The following is an 18,293-nucleotide window of genomic DNA, read 5'->3' on the forward strand; positions in this document are numbered from 1 at the left end:
GAACACGAGGGTATTTCTCAATGCAATCAACATACTTTTCATCTTGAGAGAGAAGATGCAGGTGCATTTTCACCTTCCAATGGTGATAATTGTCTTTATCCAAGAACAAGATTTTTACTCCAACTTCCTTCCTGCTCATGTTGTTAATTGCTTTGATCTTTAAACTCTTAGTGTGTCAAGAGCTTGCTCTGATACCAATTGTTATTCCCAAACAATCTAACAACTAGAATTACAGAAGGGGGCTTGAATGTAATTCTTGGTTTCTTTTTGATTTTAAGAACTTCTCCCAAATAAAAATATATCAGTGTTTGAATAGGCTAATTGCGTATAAGAGATATTCAAGTATTCAAACACAAAGTAAATAAACAAGGATGTTTAAAACTTTCCGGTGGATATTTATTTCCACCAGAGATATATATAAATGTAGAAGATCTATGTGATGCAAAAGCATACAGCTGCTTACAAGAGTTTTTACAAACTTAAACTTGAGAGTTCTAAAAGATACAACTTACAAATGCTCTCTTGTTCTTACTTGTTTTTACTGTGTCAATTAATTATGAACTCTTTTCTATGCTTGGTTTATATATCACCAAGTTACATGTGTAGTAAGATAAAACATAAATCTATTATCTAGGTCTAATCACATGTTTCTTCATTTCTCTGTCCAATTCAATCCAGATAGATATGGCATCTTTGAACATCCCTATTTTGCATGGAAATGGAAATGCTTCTTGATCTTCGTAATCCTGATTATAGGCTGCCACATTCCTTTTGTAAACAATCAACCCATGTGACATGTGACTGTCAAGTCACTATCAACTCCTATTTGAATTAGTTATCCGTCGAGACTCCTTTGGATCATCCATTGATTGGGACTTGTGTCATCCGTCGAAGCCTTGTAGAAACATCCGTTCAAAGTATTTCCATAGCAGTTGACTCAATTTCAATAATGCAAAATTACAAGGAATCTAATATTTAAAATTAGCCAACCTATTTTGCATATCATTCTAGTAGCCAACATGACTTAGAATATCCTACAACTTCAAACTCTCTTAGACATTACAGTATAAAGGAATATGCTACAAAAACTTATTTAAACATAAGCTACTCTTTTAACGGATGACAGAGTAAGATTATCCGTTGAAAGCTTCAATTACACTTAATTAAATCTACTAAGGTATTTTGGTAAAATATCATCAAGCCTACAACATATTCCTAACAGTGGATCTCATTCTCAGATCTGCTCGACCGGCCTATCATGTAGCTGATTTTGGGCCGTGGGTGACACGACATATCTTGGGTCTTGGTCGTCATGGTCTACTCGGACTATGAGGACTTTTATTGGCTTGTGGTTGTGACGACCTATTTTGGGACGTGGCATCATGGGTTTGACCAATCAACTTTGGGACACAATGAATTAAGCATTATTTATGTCTTTACTGATTATTATCCATCCATATCATTTGGTGCCACCCCTCGGCCACCGTCGCAGACGAAAAAAATTGGAAATTTTTCCGTGGAGGCCATGACCACACTCCGAGCCGAGTAGGGGGCACGGTGAAGTCCCCGGGCTGAATGGAGCGAGCGAAGAGGGCTTCATAGGAGCCCCTCTACCACTGTCGCAAATATGGCGATGATTATTTTTTGGAAACTTAGCCGTTGAGGCCACGACTACACCCCCAGCTGAGTAGGGGGCACGGTGAATCCCCTAGGGTGAGTGGAGTGAGTCGAGTGGGCTCCATAGAAGCCCCTTAGCTACCGTCGCCTACACGGTGGCAAAAAAATTAGAAATTTAGCCGTGGAGGCCACGACCACACCCCCCAGCCGAGTAGAAGGCACGGTGAAGCTCCCAGGCCGAGTAGGCTCTAGGGGAGGCCCCTAGCCACCGTTGCCTAGACGATAATGAAAAAAATGAGGGTGTAACACCCCCAAATCCGGGGTCGGGGATCTGGGTTGTCACGAGTTCCATTTCCCTTAACAACACTTAATCTTAATAAACAACCAACTACTGCGTACTGTGACCCCGCAATATACACACACACCACAAGTTATAGTCTCAGAGATGAATACCCAAAAATTATATATGTCTTTTTATTCCACAATTATGAGTCATTACACCTCAAAAGGGTTTTGGAATAAATTTACATTTCTTTTCCATTATTACAATTCATAATATAAATGAGTCTGGTACATCAAAAGTTGAAAGCCTAGCCTATTGGTAGTTCCTACCTCAGCTACAACGGCCTCAACGCCTACAGGAAACTGCGGAACATTTCCTATCCGCTCGTGAATTGGGAGCTTGTTCATGTCCATCTTGTCTATCAGTTGTTGTGTGGTGAAAGAAGAAAGCAAGGGTGAGCAACAAGCCCACCAAAATAACATGTATTGTAATTAACAATATATAAGCCTTCTCATAGTACTCATGAAAGTCTTGGTCAAGCAGATATGAACCAAGTTTGATATCTTAATGTGACGAAGTCGCAAAATATTCAGCATATATATACATATATACTTTTCAAAACCTTTGAAATCCTCTGACATGTATATTATACACAGAGTTCCAGTTTATAACTGTATAAAAATATCGTTGCAAGATGATCTCATATATCTAACCTTGTCTCAACGTTTTTCTAAAAATATTTGTCATGCATAAGATAATCATTTACTAGATATAAGTTAAAAAGATGAAGTTACAAGATACTCCAATATACTTATATCTTTTTCCGAATACTACTTGAACTACCACCGTTCAAGGTATAAATAGTTCATCCCATAGATGAAGCTACAAGACAAAACTTGTATAGAATCAATCTTTGAAATATCATTAAAATGAAATGAAGTTATGAAATACTTCATTTGATGAAAACATCATTTTGAAAACTCGACCCTGCCAACACTCAACAATCGCCCAGCCGTAGCCTTTCTATCGAAGTGCTCTGGGTAGTGTTGCAGAAATATCCAACTGGATGATGAACTCATTACGGGAGTTTGCCGCGCCAAGAAGACCACTCACGATGATCAGTCGCAGTAGTGCAACCCCACCATTTTCTACATGTATAGGAGAATAGTCAGATTTACTTGTCAACCGAACGCTGGACTCCTAAGGAATGGACCGTCTTAGCGGAACTTCCGGGCCATTTGGGCCAATATAATAAGGCTGGGCCAGCGCCACTCGACCACTTACGCCACTCCTAGTTCAGATGAAATCCATGACTCTGAAACGTAAAGCTCGTCCCCCCTTTCCCCAAGTAGAAACTTGTTGACACGGCTCCACCAAGAAGTCGTATCTAGTTGGAAAGGAAAACTCACCGATATTTCCCAGGCGATGCCTGTTAATGGATTAAACTTATTCGAAGAATTTTACTTCCCGAGTGTTGGGTAAGTAATCAAAAACTCTTTTATCAAATCAGCAACCTCGTTCCGAATATAAAACACGTCACGGAGCTGGATCCCTCAGATTTTTAAGCGAGTATTTAAATCCCCTTCGAAAGGAAGATCTCAAATTTGAAAACGAGTTTTGGGATCCGCTCTAACTTTCCAAAATAGTTTTGATAAAGTTTGAAAATAATCTCTGGAAATATTTAAAGTAAGAATGATTTGATAGTATCAATCATTTTCCGAATACTTGGCGAATATTGACACATTATTCTTTAAGAAAATAAAGAATATTATTTAATAAAATAAGCGGAGTCATAAGACCTTGAATGAATATTCAAACTAATATTTATTAAATAAAATAAGCGGAGTCATAAGTCCTCGAATGAATATTCAAAATAATATTCATTAAATAAAATAAGCAGAGTCATAAGTCCTCGAATGAATATTCAAAATAATATTCATTAAATAAAATAAGCGGAGTCATAAGTCCTCGAATGAATATTCAAAATAATATTTATTTAATATAAAACTATCGAATAAACCTTATTCGATTAATAGTTTTGAAAACTATTTATATATATATATATATATATATATATAATATACTCGGGAACATTTCCTCCCGGTTTGGAAAAATGTCCAACTCTGGGTCCCTATACTAAGGGTATACGCAAGTACTGCTTATCTCTAGCATAGGTATTATGCAGTTATAAGCAAGTAAATTGACAATGAAATATCAAAATCTCAAAACAGGCATGCATATATATATATATAAATATATCATATCAACATGCTTCAATATATCGCAAGATTTGCTAATAACAATCGTGCACTTATCACAAGATAATGCACATATATATTTACATCACAACAACAGTATAACGGGTAAACTTGCCTGAGTGTTCCGGGGTAGACTTAAGCTTAGAGTGGGTCCGGTAACCTATGAACAACAACATAAGCCAGAATTAGACCACGGTCGCTTAAAAAACTAGTCAAAACTCACTTATACCCTAACGGTCGCTTACGGTCGCTTATATGCTTAACGATTTGCGTTAATCGCTCGCGTACCCTCGGCTCTACTAATTTTAATAAATTACCCGTTACGAATTTTAAGGCGACTCTTTCGCGACTACTTTACCAACTTCCTAACCCACCTTACAGAATTGTTTCATACTTCAATTAGTCATTTAAGAACCTTAACCAAGGTTTCAAAGAAAAGCTAGGGGTAATGGTTCGCTCACGAAATGCCGTTACTTAAAATGATCGTTTCTCCTAAACCGTACATCGTCTAAGCGAACCGCATACCAAAACGAAGCTTACGACATGATCTAGATAAACATGGCAAAGTTCAGAATCTTACGGTGATTTTATGGGTCCTAAAGTTAAGCACATAAACAGTTAAGGAAAATCGGGCATTACAACGGCTATGTTTACGCGATTCCGAAAATAAATACCACTCTAAATCCTCATCAATTCACTCCCATCCTCCAACAATCAATAACACAACAAATAATACTTAAACCACTGAAAAATCAGTCCACACTCCAAGGTTTTACCAACTCATTCAATCACTACAACTTCACCATTCAAAATCAACACAACTTCACAAAAATCACTACTAAGCGTGGATCTAACTATACATTTACCAATTCATCTAAAAACTCAAATAATCAAGCTTAGTACTAAAGGTCAAGAAGTTTTTATACCTTGATTTGTTAGTGAAAAATTGTTAGGGAGCCTTAAAACCTTGATCAATCCTTATACAAGCTTGGATCTCACAAACCATCAAGAAAACACAAAGTTAGATTTTGAAGTTTCTAAAAGTCTGATTTAAAGAACTGTAAATATGAAGGTCTTACCATGATAATTGGGACGAGACTTGTGAACAAGAGTTGTAGGACATATCAATACCTTTCCAACGAGCTATAGAACACAATATTTGAGTGAGTATTGAAGGAGATTTGGCAGTTTGAAGTTGCTGGTATCATTTTGGTCGAGAGCAAAATGATGAAATGAAAAAAATGAAAAAGCTTCTTTGATTTCCTTGCATAAATATCTTCTCCCTTGATGACATCATCCATCATGCATCACTTTCTTGCCATGTGTCAATCCCTTGTGGTTTGATGATGTCATAATCTTTGGCTTCTTGTATAAGCTTGTCTCTTGGGCTTCCCTGAACCTTTATTAATATCTTATATTCCTTTAATGATCCTCTGCTATAATCCTTAAATAAAAATCCTTTTAATCATGTTACCTTATACTCAAATCTTTAGGAATCTAGTGAATTTTTGGGAAAAAATCAAAGTGTCCGGATTCGAATTCTGACGACCTTTACATACACTCATTTACTTTATGGAATACTAATACGATCTCAGAATTTCCATAACAGTACTCCTATATAGCGTGGTCTGATAATTTTCCTTAATTAACATAGTCAGAAAAAAATTACTATTCATCAGGGTTTCAAAATTTTTAAAAAAATGGGGTTATTATAGATGGTATTCCAACCGAGTAGGCCTCCATCATGGAGCCCCTCAGCCTAGTAGGAGGAGCCGAATACGCTCCAGGGGAGCCCTCGGCCCTTCGTCGCGGCCACGAACGAAATTCTTCCCTCCATCGCGACCACGAAAAAAATGGGTCGTGATGACCACGGACAACGTAGGTCGTGCTCACCATGAACAAAGTACGTCATCGCGACCACGGACGAACCTTTCAGAAGAGTAGACTCGGAAGAGTAGACTCCAGAGGTGCCCTCGGCCCTCCGTGCTGAGACGGTGGAAAATCAGCTTCCCTGTCGCAAATGCGAAAGAAAATTTTGGCTCCCCAAGGAGAACACGGACAAAAATTTTCAATGATTTTTCGTCAAAAAATTAAAAATTTCAGAATAAAAAATTATTCCCGATTAGGGCCAAATTAGCCTCGATTAAAGCCAATTAGCATATTATAGTTAATAATTAGCCAATATTAAGGTTAATTAACAACTTACGTTCAATGATTAGCCCCAACTAGGGTCGATTAGCCACGATTAAGGCCAATTAGCATAATATAGTTTATAATTAGTCTATATTAAGGTTAATTAACAACTTACACTCAATAATTACCCCCAATTAGGGCCGATTAGTTGTGAGTTATGCCAATTAGCATAATATAGTTTATAATTAGCCTATATTAAGGTTAATTAACAACTCGGTCTCAATGATTAGCCCCAATTAGGGTCGATTATTTGGGATTAAGGCCAATTAGCGCATGTAGTTTATAATTAGCCTTATATTGAAGTTATTTAACAACCAACGCTCTATTGTTAGCTACGATTTAGGCGACTAGTCACGATTAAGGCCAATAAGCGTAATACAGTTTATAATTATCCTATATTAGGGTTAATTAACAACTTACGCTCAATAATTAGCCCCGGTTAGAGTCGATTAGCCACGATTAAGGCTAGTTAGTGTATTGTAATCTATAATTACCCTATATTAAAGTTAATTAACAACTTACGCTCAATGATTAACCCCGATTAGGGTCGATACCGTGATTAAGCCCAATTAGCATAATATAGTTCATAATTAGCCTATATTAAGATTAATTAACAATTTACGCTCATAATTAGCCCCTATTGGGGTCGATTAGCCGGGGTTAAGGCTAATTAGCATAATATAGCTTATAATTAGCCTATATCAAGGTTAGTTAATAATTTACACTCAATAATTAACCTCGATTAGGGATGATTAGCGTCGATTAAGGCCAATTAACGTAATATAGTTCATATTTAGCATGTATTAAGGTTAATTAACAACTTATACTCACTGATCAGCCCGGATTAAGGCCTATTATCTCCGATTAGGGTCTATTATAAGTTGCCACCTTATAATTAAAATTTTTTAAGGTTAAAAGGTGATTAACACTCGATCATTAGCCTCAATTATGGCCAATTAACCCCAATTAAGGTTTGTTAATGGCTTTCACCTTATAATTAGGGCTGTTAAAAAAATTGTAAATATCTGATATTCATCCGAAAAATCTGCATTTGTATTTGAAATAAAGCGCATATTATCCGTATCTGAAATGAAGCGGATATTATCCGTATTCGAATCCGATGATTGCTGATACGGATATGGATATAGGCATATTTGTATCCGATAATATCTGAATCCGAATAAATATATCTATATATTATATATATAATTTAAAATTTATTATATTAAATTTATAGTGTGTGTATATGTATATATATTAAATATTATGTTTATACAAATTTTACACACATATGTAAAAAATCATTTGAGTTCAATAATTTAAAGATAACAATTATATTGAAAAGATAAATAAAATTAATTTTTTTTAAAATATGATTCAATCACTATAACTCCTATTTTAATTTTTACAAATGATTTTTAAATTTTTACTATTTTTTTTTAATTTTTAAAAATAAAAATCTGATTGAAAATTGGATTCGGATCCCGATATTATCCGTATCCTGATAGTATCCGTCGGATCCGGATTCAGATATTATTCTTTAAATATTTCCAGATTCGGATACAAATACGGATACGAATTTTCGGATCCGGAAACGGATATATGCAGATTTGTATCTGAATTGTCCGTTTGACAGCCCTACTTATAATTAACCTTGACGAAGGTTAAAAGTTGATTTCGTATCCGGATACGGATATATGCAGATTTGTATCCGAATTGTCCGTTTGACAGCCCTACTTATAATTAACCTTGACGAAGGTTAAAAGTTGATTAACGCCTAACATATAGCTCTGAATAGGGCAGTTTCCTACCAAACCCTATACAATTAGCCTTGTAAAGGCCGAAAAGGTGAAATATTACTTAATAATGAATAAGTCACTGTGAATGTGTAGATCACTCAATACTTCATAATTTGAACGAACCCGAGAAGGGATATAACTACCCCCGAGTCACGATTAGACCGTTATAACTTCCACGAAAACTCGAGAAGTTTTCTTGGAAGTTGGGGGACAAATAATATGAATGGAAAATAATCTGTAAAGGCACAATTAATGCTGAATTAATTATGTTCTAAAGTTGACTGGTCAAATCGATGACGACACGAATCAATAAAAGTCTTCATAGTCCGAGTAGACCATGTTGCCACGAACCAAGATAGGTCGTGTCGTCCGCGGCCCAAAATCAGCTACATGATAGGCTACATGATAGGCCCGCCGAGCAAATCTAAGAATGAGGTCCACATTGATATCAACGTCGTATGCAACATGGAAACAGACTACTCTTAGAAAGGATGCATAATCCACCGTCTAGAGGAGTCCTACTTACCATATAAGTAGGAGACTTGCCCACCAAGTCTTCCTATCCTATTCAAACCCTACACTCAACATATATATAAAGGTATCTACCCCTTAATCTAAAACTACGGTTTGACTTGATTCTCTACAACACATACGTAGAACCGTATAATCTCAACCACAAGATGTACAACCATTAAAACTCGAAACTTAACAACCTTAGTATTGAATACAATCACGATCCTAATTTTTATTTCACAACAACACACATTCCAGAATGATTGACTTTAGTTTTCACGATTTTATTAGATTTTACTTTATAATTACAGATAAACTTGCAAAATAATTCAATTAGAAAAAAAGAGAGTTGCACCGTAAAAAAATGAGGTTTCTGATGTAAATCTTTTCGCATATACACTGTTGTAGATTTATGTTGTGTGTTTTTCTGCAGCAATGGCCCTGGGTGCAAGATATTTATGCGGGATAGCTTTATTATCTGTATTTCTGATCTATAAATTGAGGAGAAGACATTTATCGGCACATGACACCATTGAAAACTTCCTGCAAGGTCAAAACAATCTCATGCCTATTAGATATAGTTATTCCCAAATCAAGAAATTTACCAAAGGGTTCAAATATAAACTGGGAGAAGGTGGCTTTGGATTTGTATATAAAGGAAAACTTCGAAGTGGCCTCCTTGTTGCTGTAAAAATATTAAGCAACTCCAAGGCTAGCGGCCAAGATTTCGTCAATGAAGTTGGTACAATTGGTAGAATCCACCACGTTAGCATTGTGAGACTCGTTGGCTATTGCGTTGAGGGTTCAAAACGTGCTCTCATATATGAGTTCATGCCTAATGGATCTCTTGATAAATACATTTTCCATGAGAAGGATGAAAGTGAAGTAGGAACAACCACTTTGAGTTGTGAAAAGATTTACGAGATCTCATGCAAAGTAGCCTGTGGCATTGAGTATTTACATAGAGGTTGTGACATACAAATATTGCATTTCGATATCAAGCCTCATAATATCCTCCTTGATGAAAATTTCAATCCAAAAATCTCTGATTTTGGTCTTGCAAAATTACGTGCAACAGACGATAGTATTGTCACTATGACTGCAGCAAGGGGAACAATGGGTTACATGGCTCCAGAACTATATTACAAAAATATCGGAGGTGTTTCTTATAAGGCTGATATTTATAGTTTTGGAATGTTGTTGATTGAAATGGCAGGGAGGAGAAAAAATTTGAATCCATTTGTCGATGAAATTAGCCAAATTTACTTCCCTTCATGGATATATGACCAAATTAGCGGAGGGAGGGAGATTGAAATGGTAAGAAGATGATTATTGTAGCAATGTGGTGTATACAAATGAAGCCAACTGAGCGTCCTTCAATGAACAAAGTAATTGAAATGTTGGAAGGGGACCTTAAACTTTTAGTGATGCCTCCTAAACCTCTGATTTGTCCCCAAGGGCCCCCAGTCGGTGATTAAGAACTTAATCTTAAATCGTTAAACCAATGATTTGATGCCACATTCTGTATTCGAACAAAAGAATTTTAGCCTACCTGGACATTTGACTAGTTAAACTAGGAACTTGTTGATAAGCCTATCAATAATGTTTTTGTAATGCGGATCTGTAAGATTTCCTTTTCATCCAATGTGCCTTTATCACCTATCTCAAATAAACTAGATTTTAAATCTTCTGAATATCTTAAGATTCAATCGAATTTAAAAATCTTATAGTTATTTATCAGCGTTTGAATTAGTTTTCACAACACTCAAGTGAATTGGAGAGCCCAAAGAAAAGCCAAATATGCTTTCCGTCCAGGTATAGGACCTGAATTGCTGGTCTAAAACATATAGTACATGGTCTGCTAAAAAATAAGTGGAAAGAGAAGATGATTATGTTGTCGAACTTTTACTGATGAAATTTTGTCACCTGCAAGTTTCAGTGTCAAATGTCTATAAATTCTATTGGTTTCTCCACTAAATTTAGTATATTTTCCGAAGGCATATGTAAAATTGTAAATAAACTGTTCTGTTAGTTAACTTGGTTAATTTATTTATGGAATCTTTCTTATATACTGCAGATGCATTCACTCTCTTTGTTTTTATATACTCTGTATTCACTTATGCAAAGGATGTGCAGAAAAGAACTTTATGCAAAGCAGGAAGAAGGAAGTACATAATAAAATTGACTTCTTCAACCTAGAGTTCATATATGTTGGAATAATCTTAAATTTAGTTATTAATTATTTATTTATTTAATTATTAGATATTTAGCAATAGATTAATTATTAGAGAAAAATATTATTTTAGAATTGTTTAGTAGTGGGGTAGTGGAGTTATGGAGTAAATTATGGACATGTAATTTACCCATTAATTAGTAGTGGTTAGTTTTATTAATAGTTAGTTTTAATATGTTTGTAAAGCCTGTATAAAATCTCAGATAAATACTTAATATATATATATATATATATATATATATAAATGTATGTACTTTTATAAGAGTCTCACAAGCCTTAGAACATATAGCTCTTGATGCCACTATTGGAAAAACTTAGAGAAAAGAGAGAAGACACCTACATTTTTGCAGAGAACTTGAAATATATGGAGAAATGGTACGTGGAAAAAGGAAAGAGAAGCAAGAATAAAAATGAAGGAGGAACATGAGCGGGGGAAATAATGAGAAAGATATCATGGCTCAAGAGGCCATGAAAGAAATTTTATTTTAGAGTTGGGGAGAGAATGTGCTCCAAAGTGTTTTTGGAGAGAAAGTGCTCCAAAGTGTTTTTGACGAGATAGTGCATCAAAATTGATGGTGGTGAGAAGTGCATCACAGGCGAAGAGAAAGTGCTTCGTAAATTTAAGATTATGGGGTGAATGTTGGAATAATCTTAAATTTAGTTATTAATTATTTGTTTATTTAATTATTAGATATTTAGCAATAGATTAATTATTAGAGAAAAATATTATTTTAGAATTGTTTAGTAGTGGGATAGTGGAGTTATGGTGTAAATTATGGACATGTAATTTACCCATTAATTAGTAGTGGTTAGTTTTAGTAATAGTTAGTTTTAATATGTTTGTAAAGCCTATATAATGGCTAGTTTACCTTGAGTTTTAGGAGAGGAAAAGAAAGCAAGAAAAATAGCAGAACAAGTTCTCTGCAAAAATGTAGGTGTCTTCTCTCTTTTCTCTAAGTTTTTCCAACAATATAGAATGGAGTAATATATTTAGAATTCGGAATTCATCATGCTTTATCCAACATCACATAAATAATCCTAAGAAAATATTTAGCACACCAAAAAAATACAAATAATATAGGTATAATTCCAAACCACCGAATTCAAACCGGACCCAACAACGCACCACACGTCGGCCCAAAAGAGCTAGCAGTTTGGTTAAATTAGTTAATTAATCCGATAAAAGGTGTAAATTTCCCAGATCTTTAAATTTTGAAAGAAGTGCTTTGTTACAAAAATACTCAAAATTGTCACGTTCATGTCAGAGTGATGAATCTGTTGTAAAACTTTTGTGATTAGGCTCCTAAAAGAGAAACAACTGCGGTCATCTTCATGGTCTCCGATTCCAAGGTATGTAAAATTTCTGTGGTTTAGAGACAGACATTGCATTCGCTGTCAAACAGTATTGACAAAGCTGCAACACATTTAAAAAAAATTAAACCTATCTTTACTAGTGAATAAGCATTGAGCAACCACGGCCTCTTATGATAACTACTCGTAACTTACATGCCAAAAAAACAAATCTATTGCTATCTACGTGTAGTTGAATGTTTTCTTTTATATTGGTTGAGTACATACTCTCGCTAGTACCTATGAAATCAGCACCATCAAGGCACTAACTTTGATGTGCTTGTTTTCTCATTTTGCAAAATAAACGAATGATGTGTCATTTCCAGGAAGAGAGGGAGGAAATGTGCATAAATGCAACACCATCGTCATCTGCATCACGAGCAAGAGAAATATCAATTCTGCCATTTATTAACAGTGGTACACCATGTAAACATATTGACCATATATAAGTTGTAAAAAATGAGATTATGTTAACAGACTACATAAAAAACTGCAACAGAATTGAACAAAAATATGATGATATACAAAAAGTAAGACTAATTAAGATCTTACATTGCATTTGAGCTATACAATGCTGTAAGGCATGTTTATGTGAGGAAGATAGGAGTCCTCTTAAACCTTTTATTGATTGTTATAAGATGAAATTTGTTAGGTGCATGTTAAGTTACCGATCGACTGTATTAAAACCTCAGGAAGTTAGAAGCCGGAATTTATTTGTAATCAATGGAATCAACGTATATATGCCATAACAGATAAGGAGAGATGGAGTCCGGGAAGAGGTGGTGACCTGGTGTTCACCGGATAATTATAATAATGATCAGAGGTATTGCAAGAGAGTTCAAAGCCAGGAACGCCACACTGAGCAGAATGTAGTGCTTACGGCTAGCCAGATAAAATTGATGGAAAGGGAATCAAATTAGGCTTCCTCCGTGGTGGCACCTTGTTACACTGAATTCATCATGTTGTGGTATTGCAATACCAAGTTTTGTCGCGAAACAACATACAAATACAAGCAACTTGAAAATATGAACAATAGCCATATTCAAGTCTAATTATTTGGATTCATCTCTTTTGAACTATCCATCGCACAACCAGTTATTAATACTCCATTAGGTTAAATTGATATAATTTATGTAAGATTAATTTAAAATGGTTTGTCCCGTACAACTATTGAGCCAAACATTAAGGTCGTGTTCACTAGGATCGAATGGAATGAGAATAGAATTAATGTAATGAAATTTGTATTCTTTTTTTTTTTCTATAAATTTTGGATGCCCGACTCGCCAGGTCCATTCAATTGATCTGGGCCGATTAATAGCTGCAGATCGTTATGGGCTGTGTAATAGCTAAGGCCCAATAAGGACGAAGACGTGGTCCGTCGATCACAACGTCCACTTCCCTTCCTAGACGGAACTGACCGAAGACTCTGGGGACATAACATTACTGTACAAGTTTTATACACCGGGCGATACACGTCCAAGATGAATCGGGGGATCATCCCTCGCATTCTTCTCTTTGCAGGCTGAAGTCAACCTACGGGACGAAGACCGGGCCGTCTGTGTGACATACGAGATTAAGTCCTGAGATCTGAGACGATGACTAATGACAACGATAAGCAGGTCCCTCCGGGGTTCACCGATCCAAAAACCAACCCTGCTTCACAATATGTGATTACCCATAGAAATCTGGGGGCTGATTTCGAGGAGAAGACCGATATAATCCCAAATTCTGAGGAACAAGTGATGTTGAAAAAGCTGAGGGATAAGAAAATGGCCAAGGAAAATGGAAAATCCAAAGAGACCGACGAGACTGAACTGGCAAGGGCTAAGAAACGGGAAGCTGATGTACTGAAACTCAAGGCCATCAAGCTGAGATGGGAGGAGTTGGAATTGAAAGATAAGGCGCTTAGGGCGTCGCTTGAAGAAACATAAGGGGTAAAAAGTTCCCAAAAGAGAAATGTATCTATATTGAGGAAGATGAGTCCACAGGAGGAGGAGAACGAAGGTCGCTCTGACTTCGGTCTCCGACCACGAGGAAAAAGACGTCTGGCACCAGGTGTTCCAGGCTAGAAAATGTCATGTTTGGGGACAAGAAATTCAATCGCGAACCAGTGGTGACCGAGGAGATAGAGGCATATTGTAACACCCCCAAATTCGGGGTCAGGATTGGGTGTCACTACACAGCTTTAAATAACAAAAACATGTATATTAAAATAAATATACAGATAACACCTCATTCTTCAGGATCGCTTACAGGTTATGGTATGAAGCAAGAATCTAACCTTCTAAAATTTACATTGTCTAAATACAATTTCATTACCTCATTACTAATTTCTTTGTATTGATAACTCTGACACTTCCAAATTTCTTCAGCTGGAATCTCACCACTTTTGCTATCTATTAAAAGCTATTCACTTTGCCCTTATTTGATACTGAAAGAAATAAGAGTTCACCAAGCAAGAGTGAGCCAAAAATGACCAACAAGTATCATAAATGGTTTTCAGGCATCAGATCAGAAAAACTCCTGGAAATGATTGTTGAATGATTGTAAAAACGTCTTTACATATTTAAATAGTTGAGCGAACAAAAATATCGGCCCTCATTGGCCTTTAATCATAAATCACATTTTTCTGTAAAAGAACAGTGATCATTTCAATGTTTCATATTTTTGAATCAAATCTCTGTTTGAATTTGTAATTATGAACTATTCGGGAAGGAATGCCGTTAATGACGATTAACAAAGACTGGACACTAGAAACCAACATATGCACTATAACATGCTGATCAGTCAGGATACAGTGCGGATCTATACCCAACTGCATAGACCCACCAACATATGGGTACCCAGGCACTATGGCCCAAGGGTCCGGTCCATCCCCGACCTATAGGATCCAGCTCATCACTGGTCCTCATAATAACCGTCCAGCCCGTAAAGTATTTTGATATCAAATCATTTTGATTTTAAAATATCCCAAATTAGGGTTCGCAAATAACCCGAATGAATGGGTATTTGCTCAAGAGAGCAATCGAATTCTAGGAATAATAATGAAAAAAACTGGCATAATAAGAGTAATTGCAGCGAAATGTAAAACATTTAACTATTCTGAACTTAGAATAGGAACGAAGAAATATTTGCAGTATTTTTAAAGAAAGTTCAGGAATACTTGCCTCAATTGATAATCTACTGATCTTTAACTAGCTGCCATATCACTCAGTCCTGTGGCATCTGTTAGGGCTGTCAACAAAATTCGAAAAATCCGATATTCGTCCGAAAAATCCGCATCCATATCCGAGAAAAAGCGGCTATTATCTAAAAGGAATATGTCCTAAGTCCAATCATGTATGAGGATTTAGGAATACTTTTTATGTAATCTGTTTTGATTTCATTGATATTAATAAAAGACTTGTTTTGTTTTTATTACGGGCTCTATCTATTTAAGTGTTTAAATAAGATATACCATAGTTTAGAGTAAAGCTTTTTATGGATTATGATGAGATCATAATAGTGAGACCTAAAAAGATGATAACTCTAAACTTAAATAGTTCCTGGTCATAGGATTACTAACATGTAATTAATAATCTGCAAAGATCGGTATATACTATGCTTGCTTCATTATGAAGAATGTCTGTTCTCATAGACATTTGTGTGGTGACACTATAGCTAGTATGTAGGTGCTTATTATAGAATAAGTTCACTGAACATGACTCGCACAGCTGAACAACTGATGGAGTTCACTCACGTGTCAGCAGTTGTTCACATAGTGATAGTTGTACAAGTATCCTTAGACTTGAGGTCATCATAGTCATCTTGTGTACACTGAACTATGTTTTGGTTTAGTTCTTAGTCTCCAGGGACAATTATTAGGGCTCTTCTGGGTATAGGAATTTGTACACGAAGATAGTGTATGATCAATAAAGGATCTACCCCTTCCAGTGAAGGAAGTGAATGTTCAAGGCTGATCCACTTATGCTAGTTCAGGAATCTCTGGCCAGAGTGAATGAAATTAGAAAGGAGTTTCTAATTTGCATAGAACTACGCATAGTAAATGGTAAGCAAGTGATTGAATTAGATAGGCTTGACACGAGATCCATGCCTTGTATTTAATCGGGACATTGTAGGGTAGAAGGAGTTTATTGTACGGTAACTACTCACTGAATAGGTTTTTGGTATTCTAAGCAGTGAATTCATATTATCCAGATAGTCGCGATATGCTGAGAAGTATCCCTCACGATATAGAATAAATGTGATTAATTAATTAATCATATTTAATAAATTAGAGAATTTATATAAATAATGATAAAATAATTTTATTATTATTTATTTCTACTACCGGCTTAATATTGAACCTACAGGGTCACACCATAAAAAGAGAATGATTTAATGGTGGAGGAATTAATTAATAATGGCTAAATAATTATTTATTTGTGAAATAAATAATTAATTGGCAAATTTAATAATTGATTAAATGAAATTTAATTGATTATAAATTAATTAAGAAAAGTTCTTAATATTATTAATTAAAGGATTTAATTTTTGAAAATTAAATCAAGAGAGAGAATTATTTCTAAAGTGTTTAGAAAAAGGATTAATAATTAAAAGGTGTTTTAATTATTAATGAGAATAATAAATGGGATAATAATAATATTATTTATGGGAAAATTTCAGTTGAAAATTTGGCCTATAAATACACTATTATAGACCCTATTTTATTCCAACCCACAACCAACCTGAAAACCCAAAAAGTTTGGAAAACCCAATTCTCTCCACCTCCTTCCTCCTCCTTAACATCGTTTTCTTGGTGGATACCGGTGGAGTGCTTCACACTTGAGGAGCAACTGCTAAGGATCTCTGATCGTTGTCTCCGAATTATTTATAAAGGTTAGATTCGATCCCTCGAATTTTTATTCATGATTTATATGCTTTTATTTGAATTTTGTATGTGTAAAAGTGTTTTGCCATGACCCCGCTACGTTAAAATCCAACATTGGTATCAGAGCATAGGTTGTATGCATATAGATCTGTGGTAAAAATTTCAGAATTTTATGTGCTTGTATGAATTAATTATGATTTTTACAAGTTATATCATTGATTAATTTTGTCTGATGAGAAATCTTTTCTCAGAATAATTTTGAATGTTGATCTGGGTTCTACAAGTGTTGTAGATCGTCTGGGTATTTTTCTTTTAATTTTATGATGTATAGATTTTTTATTATGAATTTTTGAAGTTCTTACAATTAAATTCGTAATTTAATAAGTATAAATATATGTATATATAGTATATATATATATATGTTTGTATTATGCATATGCATCTACTGTACGAAAAAGAATACATCAGCCTGCTGTCTGCTGTGTTGCACGGAAAGAGAAAAGGACAGGCACGCTGCTCGAGAAAGTGACGGCTGCTGCAGAAAAACAAAAAACAAATAGGGGTGTAACGCATTTTGGGAATACGTTACACACCTGTGGCGCATTCACGGAATGCGTTACACCCTTGTAACGCATCACCGGAATGCGTTACAGGGCTTGTAACGCGTTCCTGTAATGCGTTACAGCCCGTCTGTTGATTTTAAAATTGATTTTCTGGGAGTTTCGTAACTCCGTTTTGGGCGTGCAATATACCGTTGGATTCGTTTTTCCGAGACAGATCTAATGGAGTGATCAATTTTAGTTTATATAAAAGTTTTGAACTGTTTATATTTCCATAAAGTGTTTTAAAGCTGTTTTTTGACTGTTTTAATTGCTTTTAAATGCTTCATGTGATACATAGAGATGTATAATGCTTAGACTAATGTGCTAGATGATATAACATGCCTACCTTGATGTTTATTCATGTTTATATATGTGATATATGCTTAGTTTATCATGTGATGATAGATTTAGGTGAACTTAAATGAACATAAGGCGTTTGTTAGACAACCTAGTATAGTGAAATTGTTTCATAACCTTAAGAACAATATTATGAATACAATCATGAGATTCTTGTGTTTGTGAAACACGTAATTGAATATGAATTTTCGATGTGAGAGAAAGGATTATTCTGTCAA

At 35.2% G+C, this 18,293-nt stretch overlaps 1 pseudogene; it reads left to right on the forward strand.

The window, feature by feature from the left end:
• Positions 1 to 9,098: 9,098 nt before the first annotated feature.
• Positions 9,099 to 10,191, forward strand: LOC141660331 (rust resistance kinase Lr10-like; annotated as a pseudogene).
• Positions 10,192 to 18,293: the final 8,102 nt, after the last annotated feature.

The sequence above is a fragment of the Apium graveolens genome, chromosome 5 (genome assembly GCF_009905375.1).
Source record: "Apium graveolens cultivar Ventura chromosome 5, ASM990537v1, whole genome shotgun sequence".
NCBI classification, from domain to species: Eukaryota; Viridiplantae; Streptophyta; class Magnoliopsida; order Apiales; family Apiaceae; genus Apium; species Apium graveolens.